This window comes from Saccopteryx bilineata, chromosome 8 (assembly GCF_036850765.1).
Source record: "Saccopteryx bilineata isolate mSacBil1 chromosome 8, mSacBil1_pri_phased_curated, whole genome shotgun sequence".
Classification (NCBI taxonomy): Eukaryota; Metazoa; Chordata; class Mammalia; order Chiroptera; family Emballonuridae; genus Saccopteryx; species Saccopteryx bilineata.
Window position 1 is genome coordinate 94,825,252 of NC_089497.1, and position 12,655 is coordinate 94,837,906.

Below are 12,655 nucleotides of genomic sequence, written 5' to 3' on the forward strand. Positions count from 1 at the left end.
ATAGCCCCAGATGGGCAGAGGATCTGCCCCAGACAAGGTTTGCCGAGTGGATCCTGCTTGGGGCACATGTGGGAGTCTGTCTATCTCCCCTCCTCTCACTTGGAAAAAAAGAAAAGAAAATGTGGGAAAGGTAAGAAAATCACAAAGTTCAGATTTTAGTGTAAATATAGTCTTTTAACTATGACCACTAATTTGTAATTTTTTTATGCAGTCTTTTTTTCCAAATGTAAAGTGTATATATGCATATACATACAATATATACCTAAACAGCAGAAATCTGAAATTAAAATAATTACCTTTGGTTTATAATAATTTACTACTTTTCAAAATCACATTTAACTACTTTACTACAATAACCTGTGAGGGCTTCCTAATTGTACATGTAAACTAAAAGAGAGAATCTACTAAAAATATACAACTGGAGAGATAAGGCTTAGATTCAAAGGGAAGGGAGAATGAGAAACATGAGTAACATCTATAAACTACAACTGCAACAAAAACTGTTCTAAGCACAGGATATGTGTAATATAATCTAATTTTTACAAAATATATATTTTAAAATTTTACTATTGAGAATACTAATGTCCAAGAAGATATAATAATTACTGTTAATATGTGGCCAACCTGAAATAAGGTAAAGGCCGATTTAACGTCCATCTTGTTTCCACCACACCACACTAACTGTAAATATCATCACAATATAAGTGTATGTAACTCTCAATCTCCACATAAAAACACTACTTCAGAATGTAATTGTGAAGAAGCAAGAATAAAAGAGATTCAGAAAACACATTTTGAGCTAGAGATAGTGTCTCTCTGTTTTCTGTTCCCATGATTACTATAGGGCTTAACAATAAGCTATGATTGCAATTGTTAATTTAGGTCACTGCTACCTTCAGCAACCATGAAACAGTAAGTTAGAAGTGGTTCCAGATTATCTGCCTAAAATAAAAGTCTCCTTTTTCAGCAAATACACATGATTTCTTGAAATTACTATTCTAATTTATTCTAAATACTTACTGTTTTGCCTAAGAGTAAGTGAATCAATTAATTATTAATTAATAAATCTACTATGAGCCAGGCAGAGTGATAAATGATTTTATTTATGTGACTTGTTAAATTTTCATAAAAACCTGATGATGTTGGTACTATTGTTACTTCTATTTTATCAAAAAGTTGAAGTAATTTCCCAAGAACATAAAGATCATAGGAATCCATGCTGTGTTCTGAAATACCAGAAGACTCAATTTAGAGTACATATATAATAATAAGAAATAAATTATATTATGAGGTCAGCATTTTTATGGAAATTAATTTGCTTTTTACTGGCTAAGAATCCTCCTGATTATTTTAGAAACATAATGTATTAAAAAGAATGCAGTACCAAATCAAAATTTAAACTTTTGAACATTTCTAATTGTAAAACATCCCATTTTCTTTAAAATATTTTCAGTTAATTTTATTACTTAGAAGGGATGGCAAAATTTGTATTAATGTTTTAGAAATGATTTTGTACCTAAATTGTTTTATTATAACAAACTCTCCCCAATTACTTCTATGCTAAGCTCTGTGGAGCACCTTCACCTCCTCTAGAAAGCCATTCTCTTGTGAGAGTTCTAACAATTCAAAAATAATGAGGATTTTGAAAGTATTTTACATGCATTCAATGCTTACCTTAATCTCATGAGGATATACTGTTTTAAACCCAACTTTCAAATAGGAAAACTGAGATATAGAGAAGTTAACTGACTTATCCAAGATCACTTAATATTATTAGTATTTATCTAAGTAAGCAAAATGGTGTGTCAAAGAACTTCAAAATATTAATGGCTGAATGTAACAAAAAGATTATTGTTTGTTTCATGTTGTTCTACTAAGGTAGGTGAAAGAATTCTGCACATTCGGAAGCCTGTGGTCTTCCATTTGATGATTCTCCCTGCATGTGGGTAATCAAAACATTTCTTTTCAAACAGAAGATATAACTGATTATGAGAGATTAATTTTTCCAAAAGTTTTCAAAGGTTAGACCTGGTGATGGTTACCTTTCTACTGCTTACATTCTATTGGCCACATTTTAGTCATATGACATTTTTACCTACAGTGGATGTTGGGAAATAAAGTCTAGCTATTTGTCACATCATAGATCATTACTTTTATTTTTCAATCTCATTCCAGTTATCACCTCTTCTGAAATGCCTTTCATAAACATTGCACTTCATATACCTACAACCTACTCCCCACTAACTTTCTTAACTCAGTTTATTTTATTCATAGCACTTACTATGTTTGATTGTCTCTTCCTACATATGTGTAACAAACTAATTTTAGTGGGGTTAAACAATCTGAATATACAAATTCCAGAATTTAGGCAAATTTAAATTCTGTGATTTATGAACTCTTTTTAAAATTAATTTGTAGTGTTACAAAATTTCTATGGCTATTTCCCTCCTCTAAAGAGAGAACAACAGTGAGGTGATTGGTGTATTTATAAAATAGAACAAGTTATTTCCAGAGAGCCACTGGGTAGGAGTATGGAGTGTGTATAGGACACACACTTTTGATGGTTCTAGAACATAGTGTTAAGCATAGAAAATAACATATAAAATTAAATATTTGAAAACTTAAAACTATAAAAGATAAAGCTAAGATTATCATTAACAATACATAGTCTTTCACACTGTACTTATGTTGGAGACTTCCTAAATCTAGGTATTCCTATATCCTATTGAGTTGCCAATTAGATAGCTAAGAAATACAATAGTGGCAAACTCATTAAATGTTGGATGACTCCTCTTTCCCTAGAGTGTCTAATAAAAACACTGCCGATTTTGGTGACAAAGCCTTTGGGAGATTTTATCTACCTGTGTCCTTAATTACTGCCCTTTCTAAGTTTGCACTTCCACTTTTCATCTGTCAGGTGCTTCTACTAGACCTTGTTGAAGTTTTTCACTATATATTCTGTCTTTCAAATTCTCTTTCATGTTTTTTGTATCTTTATTTTATATGCTTTATTCTAGGTAATTTGCAGTAATCTTTTAATATATCAATTTCTTTGTCATTGCTTCTACTCTAGATTTTTTGTTTGCTTGTTTATAAAATGTTTAGTAGTCTTTTACTAAGTGAAGGATCTTATCTCATTCATGTTGAATTTTTTTTTAAGATTGTATTTGTTGACTTTAGAGGTAGGAGAGAGAGAAAGAAAGGCAAGGGAGAGGAACAGAAGCATCACCTCAGTGCTTCTCATATGTGCCATGACCGGCAAGCCTGGGGTTTTGAATTGGAGACCTCAGCATTCCAGGTTGACACTTTATCCACTGCATAACCACAGATCAGGCAATACTAAATGTTTAAAAGTTTTTAAGTATGTAATTTTTTTTTGGCAGGAAAGAGAGACAGACAAGACAGATAGACAGAAAGAGAGAGAAATGAGAGCATCAACTCATATTTGTGGCACTTTAATTATTCATTGACTGTTTCTCATGTGCACCTTGACCAAGGGACTCCACTCAAGCCAGTGACCCCTTGCTCAAGCTGGCAACCTTAGTGTTTTGAACCTGGGTCATCAGCATCCTAGGCTGATACTCTATTCACTGCGCAACCTCTTGGTCAAACCATACTGAATGTTTTAAATATATTTCTATAGAAATAAATTTCTGTTTGTTTTGTTTAATTTTCTAATTTTCTTTCATACAGTTTTATGGCTGTTTATCATTATGTCTCATCCTCAAAGAATGTGTGTGTGTGTGTGTGTATTGCATACAAATAACCTCAATCATTTACATTCTATTGGGGATTTTGTACTTTTCTGAGTGTTGTTACTGTGAATGTTTGATTTATATTATTTTGGGGTCCTGAGCAAGGTAGGTAGTAAAATTCAGGAGGCGGAGTCAATGACTTCCTATACCATGGTCTCCCATAAAGGGAGACCATGCTTTCTCCTTTTCCTCTGGACAGATTTTATCTGCACCCTAGATTTGCAGTTGGAGTTGATCAGGTGTCCTATTGACAGCATTGATTGTGCATCTTGAGTTTATGCAGGTAATTCTTATTTCACTCATTATTATGAATAAGCCTGAAGTTTCAACTTGCATTAGAAAGGACTAAATATATGTGTTCTCTCTTTGTATTTACCATCTACTGATATCCTTTCCCTAATTTTAAGATAAATTATGTATTTAGGTTTTAATTTCATCATGTTATCTAATACTCTTAATGTGTTTTATAGGAGAGAGAACTTTATTGCTTTAGACTTTACTGAAGTAAACTCCAAGTGTCACAGGTTAACATCAATACCCTTATAGTTAGTTCTCATGCACCACGGTTGGCTCTTTGTGACTTTGTTCTGTGTTTTGATACTCACCAGGATGTAATGTGTTTCATATAGGTGAATATCTTTCACTTACCTGTGCTTATATATTTGCTTAAAGGAAAAATTTTATCCCCTTCAAATATATATCTTGACTTCATATTTTTTGAAGACTTTTGAGACTATTTCAATTCACTATGTATAATTTTAAAATTTCTGATATATACATTACATGTTAAAAATGTATCATATTAGAGAGAAGGGCAAGATGGTATAGAAAACTGTCAAATATAACACTAAAGAAATTCAACAAATCATAATGGAAAAATCAAGAGAGTAAGAAATGCAGAAGAACAAAAACTAACCCCCCCAAATTCAAAATAGAAATAAGTGCATACATATCAGTAATCAATTTAAATGTAAGTAAACTAAATACTCAAATCAAAAGACACAGGGTAGCCTGAACAGGAGGTGGTTCAGTGGGTAGAGTGTTAGACTGGGATGCAGAAGATTCAGGTTCAAAATCTCAAGGTTGCTGGCTTAAGCATGGGCTGATCCAGTTTGAGCACAACTTATCTGTTTGAGTGTAGGGTCACTAGCTAGAGTGTGGGATCACAGACATGACCCCATGGTCACTGGCTTGAGCGCAAGGGATCACTCACTCTGCTGGAGCCCCCCATTAAACATATGAGAAAGCAATCAATGAACAACTAAGGTGTCGCAATGAAGAACTGATGCTTCTCATCTCTCTCCCTTCCTGTCTGTCTGTCCCCATTTGTCTCTCTGTCCCTCTCTCTCTTTGTCACAAAATAAAAAAAAGACATAGGGTATATTAAAAAACAAAGCTGCCTATCTACATGTTGCTTGTAAGACACTCACTTCAGATCAAAAGAAACACAAAGACTGAAAGTGAAGAATGAAAAACAATATCCATGATGTGCACACAATGAAATATGCAACAATAAAAGAATAAAATAAAATTTTGTCACATACAACAATGTGGATGAACCTTGAGGGTATTAATGCTAAATGAATGAAGTCAGACCAAGACAAATACTATATGATTTTATTTACATGTGAAATTGAAATAAAATAACCAAACCAACAGAAATAGATTTATAAATTCAGAAAACAAACTGATGGTTGCCAGGAATAGTGGGAGGAGATAAAGAGGTTATATTAGAAAGGTGAAGGGGAATAAAATGCAAAAACTTCCAGGTATGAAATAAATAGGTAATGAAGATATAATATGAATCAAAAAGCATATAGTAAATAATATCATAATGAATTTGTATAGTGACAGACAGTTTTCAGATATATCTTGCTCATCACATTGTAAGGTATATACTTATAGTATCACTATGTTGTGTACCTAATATAAATATAATATTGCATGCTAACTATATTTAAAATTTTTTAAATGAATCAATTTATATGCTACATTAAAAAATTATCTATTACTATATACTTGATATGATGATACCAGTAACAGAGAAAGATGTAATGGTATAGAATTATTTCTGGATTTATTATTATCACATATGGAAATCTTTGCTGAAACCCATTACCATGTTTTCATAATGTTTACAAGTTTTCTCAATATGCCTATGATTAAGACCTAAAGAGAAGCAAGTAAAAAATCTTATTAATTCTAATTTTCCAAAATAAATATCAAAGTAAATTTTAAGGCTGTGAACACTCTCATTGATATATTTGGAGAAAAAAAATTTATAGGGTCAGTAACAATTAACTATAAATACTTTTATACTTCTCTGTTTCTATTTGTAGGAAATATCAACAAATTTTAACTTTTCTTCATGATGGTATTGCAAAAATAATCACTGTATACAGATATTTGGTTTTAGCCCTTGTTATCAACACTTGCTAGAAAGTGAGTACTATTACAGTCATTTCCCAAGGCAATTTCAAAACCATTTTGTCCATACAACTGCTACATCAGTAGAGTGTTAAATATCTGTGAGGTTAAAAACAAAGAAAACAAGATTTGATTGTGTTAGCTAGCCTTGACCTTCAGGATTTAATGTTCTTTAAAAAATAATATTTTTTAATCATGATGATGTTTCCATGATGTGAAATTGGAAGAGTTTTTTTTTTAACTTTAATTTTATAGATATTTTTATTTGATAACTATTGGTCATATATGCTTATGTTTTTTAAAAAATTTTAATGAAGTGTTATCTCATGGGCAGACATAATTCTAACGGCTTATTTTTTGCTATTTTTTAAATGTAAGTTATAGAGTTAAGCATGAACATGTGTTTCAATTGTTTTGTCACTTGTCTCTGCACAGAATCATCAAGAGATATATAAAACTTCCACTCAGGGCTTAGAAGCAAAATAATAAGAGTTATGATATACTGTAGAGCTTAAAGAAGTCTAAAACTCAAGAGTGTGAAGCCTAACTGATTTTCTTCAGTACATTAATCAAAGCACCACTGGCAACTAGAATTAAATTGTTATACAGGTGAGGCATTCAAGATTCTCCTTAATTCCTTGGTGGCATTTATTTCAAAACTCTGAAGAAGAAACAAGTGAAGAAACCTTAGTTAAAAAATCCAATGATATAACAATGGTATATATTTCTGATCAGCCACACATTAAGTTACTACCTAACTCTTAGAACCAAATACTAATGCTGCATATCCTGTGTATAAGGTCTTGCAAAATTTTTTAAATGGGGTTTTACTATATTTTATTAAAATTTCATATTTTTATAAAGTTTATGATTTTTTTGGTTTATAATACTTATAACCCTTCCAATAAATCAATAGATTAATATCAAAACATGGTCAATATCAAATATCACTGTATTCATTCATTCTTAATAAAAGTAATGAAAAGTTGAAAGAAATTATAGACCCAAACACATCAAAGAAGCTCCTATGCAAAAATAATGTATTAGACCACAGAAAATTTAGAAAATTAAAGGATTATTGCAAGATTTCACTTTAGTATTTTTGATTTTGGAAACAGAATAAGAAAGTATAATTTTTTGAGTTACATTTATTGAAACTGTGCTGTGTTATTAACTAAGTCATGTGAAATTAGATTGTAATCTCTTGTTTCTAATGCACTAACTCTGAATCACAATAGACTAAATTCTTAAATCTGGAATTCTATATGCCTAAAATTTTATTTTAATTATACTTGCTTATTGCTATTACAGTAAATCTACATGGTTAAGATTTCCAGGACAATAGAAGGCTGGTATAAATGCATTTTTGTAATTAAATCAGTCAATGATATGAAGAAAAAGTGCAAATACACACAAACCACCAGATATTTGTCAGGTATTAATAATAACTGTAAATGGCATTCAAAGAAATATTATTGCTTATCTGATCAAAGTTAAATGCAATATCAAATCCAGAGGTTTGTTTGATTTTGCAATAGAGAAGAGACCTGTATAATGATGTTGTCGTTGGTCTCATGGCCATGTTAATGACAGTTTTAAAAAAATGTCAACTCACCTAAACAACAGCAATATTTTTTCATGTTCATGTGTCTCCTGCCTTTGCTCCATATTTACACATATAGCAAAATAGTTATTGCAAAAATTGTTTACAATATATATATTACATATTTATATTTTACTTTAAATTCTTTATTTTTACCTTGAAAAAGACTAATTATGTAAACCATATTTAGGTCTAAATAATGTCGTTTTGATAGTGAAACCGGAATCACTCCAATCAGAGAAAATTTTTAGTTTCTATACAGTGATATATTATGTTACAGAGTTGAACTTTACAAAAGAATGGACATTTCAAAATCACTGTGCTTGCCCTGGCTGGCAGGCTTAGTGGTAGAGTATCAGCCTGGCATGCAGGAGTCTTGGGTTCAATTCCTGGCCAGGGCACACAGGAGAAGCACCCATCTGCTTCTTCACAACCTCCCCCTCTCCTTCTTCTCTATCTCTCTCTTCCCTTCCTGCAGCCAAGGCTCCATTGGAGTAAAGTTGGCCCGGGCGCTAAGGATGGCTCCATGGCCTCTGCCTCAGGCACTAGAATGGCTCTGGTTGCAACAGAGCAACGTCCCATGGGCAGAGCATCGCCCCCTGGTGGGTGTGCCAGGTGGATCCTGGTCGGGCACATGCGGGAGTCTGTCTGACTGCCTCCTTGTTTCCAATTTCAGAAAAATACAAAAAAAAAAAATCACTGTGCCATGATTCATATTTTATGCAACTATATTTTTCCTATTGCAAAGGACAATTAAATTTTACAAAAATTTTAACTATTGGTTACATAACAATTTTTAATTTATTTTATTTATGCCACGTTAGAAAACACTGTAAACATTCTTTCTTATAAAGTACAACAAAGAAAAAGCTATAGGTTCCATCCTGGTTAGTACTGAAAATTGAAGTTTTTCCCCATAAGTTTGAGAATTCTCACCATATATAATCCACATTGAACTTGAGATACTAGTCATTGTAATAGAGCAGTAAAAAGAAATAAAAATAATATAGCTAAAAAAGAAAGTAGTGTCATTAACATAGATGGCATGATTGTTAATATAGTAAACATAACTCAAATCACAATAAGTATGCAAGACTATTATTAAAATAAGTCAATTTAGGAAGATCTCAGGATAAAAATTTAGCATACAAAAATAAATAATATTTTTAATTTTAACATACCATTTTAAGTAAATTTTAAAATTCCATGTATATTAGCATCTAAACATGTTATTTTTAAATATTTATAAGTATATATTCCAAGAATAGCATTTACATGGTAGAAATACATAACAGAAATAATCATAAAATGATAGAATTCTTTAATATTAAAATGTTTCGGTCATTAAAATACACTGTAAATTGATATATAGTTGTTCTTTTATTATAACTTTTGAACTTTTCTTAATTTTGCATAGCAATCACATGGATGCCTGATATAAAAATGACTAAGTCTCTTTACATTCTTAGTATTCTAAGAATTTTTTATAAATGGATATTAAATATTGTCAAAAGCTCTATCAGTAGAAAACTTTTGTTTCTTATTTGTTAATATAATGAATTATATAATTTTTTATTAATTGATTTTAGAGAGAGAGGGAGGAGACAGAGAGAGAGAGAGAACCTCATTTGTTGTTTCATTTATTTATGCATTTGTTGATTGCTTCTTGTAGGTGCCCTGAGTGGGAATAAAACTTGCAGCTTTCTTTTTTAAAAGAGACAGAGAATGAGTCAAAGAGGGGATAGATAGGGACAGACAGACAGGAATGGGAGAGATGAGAAGCATCAATTATCAGTTTTTTGTTGCAACACCTTAGTTGTTCATTGATTGCTTTCTCATATGTGCCTTTACCATGAGCCTTCAGCAAACTGAATAACCCCTTACTCAATCTAGCGACCTTGGGTCCAAGCTGGTGAGCTTTGCTCAAACCAGATGAGCCCACACTCAAGCTGGTGACCTTGGGGTCTTGAACCTGGGTCCTCCGCATCCCAGTCCGATGCTTTATCCACTGTGCCACCGCCTGGTCAGGCAAACATGCAACTTTTGCAGATCAGGATTACACCTTAACCAAATTAGCTACCCTGTGAGGACATGGATTAATTTTGAAATGTTAATTAATTTTCATTCTTCACATAAGCTCTACTTGTTCTGAGGTTTTCTCTTTTTACAAGTTGATTTTTTGTCAGTAGTTTAGTAAAAGATATATGATATGCCTTTTTCATGAAGAATTGTAGTCTGTAAATTTATTTCCTTACAATATCTAAGTAAGGTTCTAATTATAGGATTATTAAGCTAATATAGTATAGTAAATTGAGGATGTTTTTTTTTTCCTTATTTTCTGAAAGTGGTTTGATATGAAGTTTTTCTTAAATATTTCATGGTTTAGAATATTTCTTATAGTGGTCAAATGCTGCTTTTTGAAGGGAGTTTACTTCCCATTCATTGTTTTTTGGAGGGATATTTCTTTGTCATTTCATTGTTCTTACTGTGACAGTAAAAATGCATATTGGGAATTATGTATTCCTTAAAGTCTGTAGAATTTTTGTGGCTCAAACTCTACCATAAAAGGTCAGGAACAAAATATTTTTAGACTCAAATGCTCATGGTGCTGTTTAGTCTTGTCATTTTACTTTTTTGGGGATAAGAGATATGGTTTTTTTTGTTTCTTGGTTTTCTAATCTCTTAACCATTCAGTCAGCTTGATATACATTTCCTTGAGTCAGTTTCCTTTGGCAGTAATCATAGTTGTAAGTCTTTTCAAAACAATTTAGATCTGTGATTTCCTGTTATCTTTTGTTTTTAATAGTAACCTACTTTGTACTTTCTGTCTAATAGAAGATATTGGAAAAAAGCAATATGCAAGAAGTATTATCTATAGGTTATAACAATTCATTCAAAATTAGTTTAAGGAAGTAACTTGATATAAAATAATACTTTAAGTAAAATATTATTAAAGTAAATTGTACCCAATATTATATACTATGCAAGTCTGTTACAACATTATTAGTCTTAATTACTAATTATGACAAAGCACATTTTTATTTGCTTATGTCCTGAAGCTCTTAATAACTTATGCTTATTGGGTACTAAATCCTTCAATTATTTTCAAATAGGAATAACTAACTTAACTTTTTTTAATGAACTTAAATTTTTCTTGAGAATTAAATTGAGAACTTCATTAAGAGAAGTTTATCGTAATAGATAGATGTAAGTGCTGTATTCACAGTGAATTATTTCACACTAATTATGTTATTAAAACTGCTGAAGAAACAAAGAACAAATTTGAAGAAACCAGGATTGATGAAAAAGTCAAAATTCCTGTAATTATTTTAGGAAACTGTATATCTTCAAAACTTGAAAATCAGGTGCTAAATATTAGGCTAGCAATTTTTTAAGTACCACCACATAATAAAAGAAAGATCTATTTTTTGAAGGATATTGGTTAGTTTCAAACAGGATAAAAAATCCATTCTTTCCTAAAAGCCTTCTATGGTAAAGCACCATTATTTGAAGTTGGCCTTTTTAGCCATATAATTATAAAACAGCCCTAGTGGAACTGCTGATCTCAGTCAGATTCAGGTAAAAGAAGTTTAAATCACAGAAAATAATAATGTTCAATTAGGTGTTTGCAAAATAAAATTATATTATACAGACCAGAAAAGAGAAATATCACTGTAAGTAGTAAAAGCAATTGTTGATTATGATGTAAATACCAAGTGTTCACACACACACAAACACACACACACACAGATACACACACAAAAATATATTTTTGCATTTCACATGTGTTATAGTGCCTAGTTGTATTATAAAATGTCAGATTTCTATGTTTTCTTTTATTTTAATTTTTTAAAAACATAAATGGTTTTTGAACATCTGGAAATAAAAAAGATGACAGATTTTACATTTTGGGTAAAACAATCTTTCTAAAATATAAAAATGGTATGTCTACAACCATTAACATATAACACAATAATCCATTCATTGAGAAAATATAAGTCCAAATCATTTTGTTCTAATTTTTACTTATTTTTTATTTTATTATACACATTTAAAGGTCAGAACAAAATATTAAAAAAAATTTAAAGATAAAACCAGTAGTAATTCCCTAAATTCATCATATATTCATGCATATGTGCTATTGAGAAACATGTTGGAGTGGAAAAACTTCTCTCAACTTTCTTAATCCTGTAAAATATTATTAATAGTACATGACCTTCATGAGGGCATGACTAACGGTGGAGATAACAACAGCTACTGAGAAAATAATGCAGATTTCTTCTTAATGGTGTGCTCTACTTGCCTCTGATTTCAGGATAGTAAAACTATTTGATGGAAACTGTTTTAATTATATTTGTCACTAAGATGTGAAAAGTCAGGGTAGCTGGTTTCTTCTCTCATCATCCTATCAGTTTAGTTTCCCCTGAATCAGTGCTGGTTTATGTTCTTTCTGTTCAGCAATTGCTCATGAGGATTAGTTCTTTCAGTTTTTTTTTTTCATTTTTATAATGGAAAGCAGATGTTTTCTGTATTCATATGAACAAATTTATTATAATAGTAGAAAAAGGTGTGGCTGCCACCTGACACCTTGTTTTTGAAGTTTGCACTGATATAGTACTATTTAAGAAAAAAAACCACAAAAAATAATAAGTCAGAAAATGGAGCCGTAAGGACACAGACCGAAAAATCTCCCCAAAATTTCAACAAGTTCATCAACCAGAGACAGAAAAATATATCCTTGGAGCATCTGAGAGTTCCACAACCTGAAGGTGAAGGTAGGATCGAGCGAAAAATTGGCTAAATATATGATCAACCCTGAGGGAAATAAGTCAGACAAAGAAACTCTCTGCCTTCCTCACTAACCTGAGCA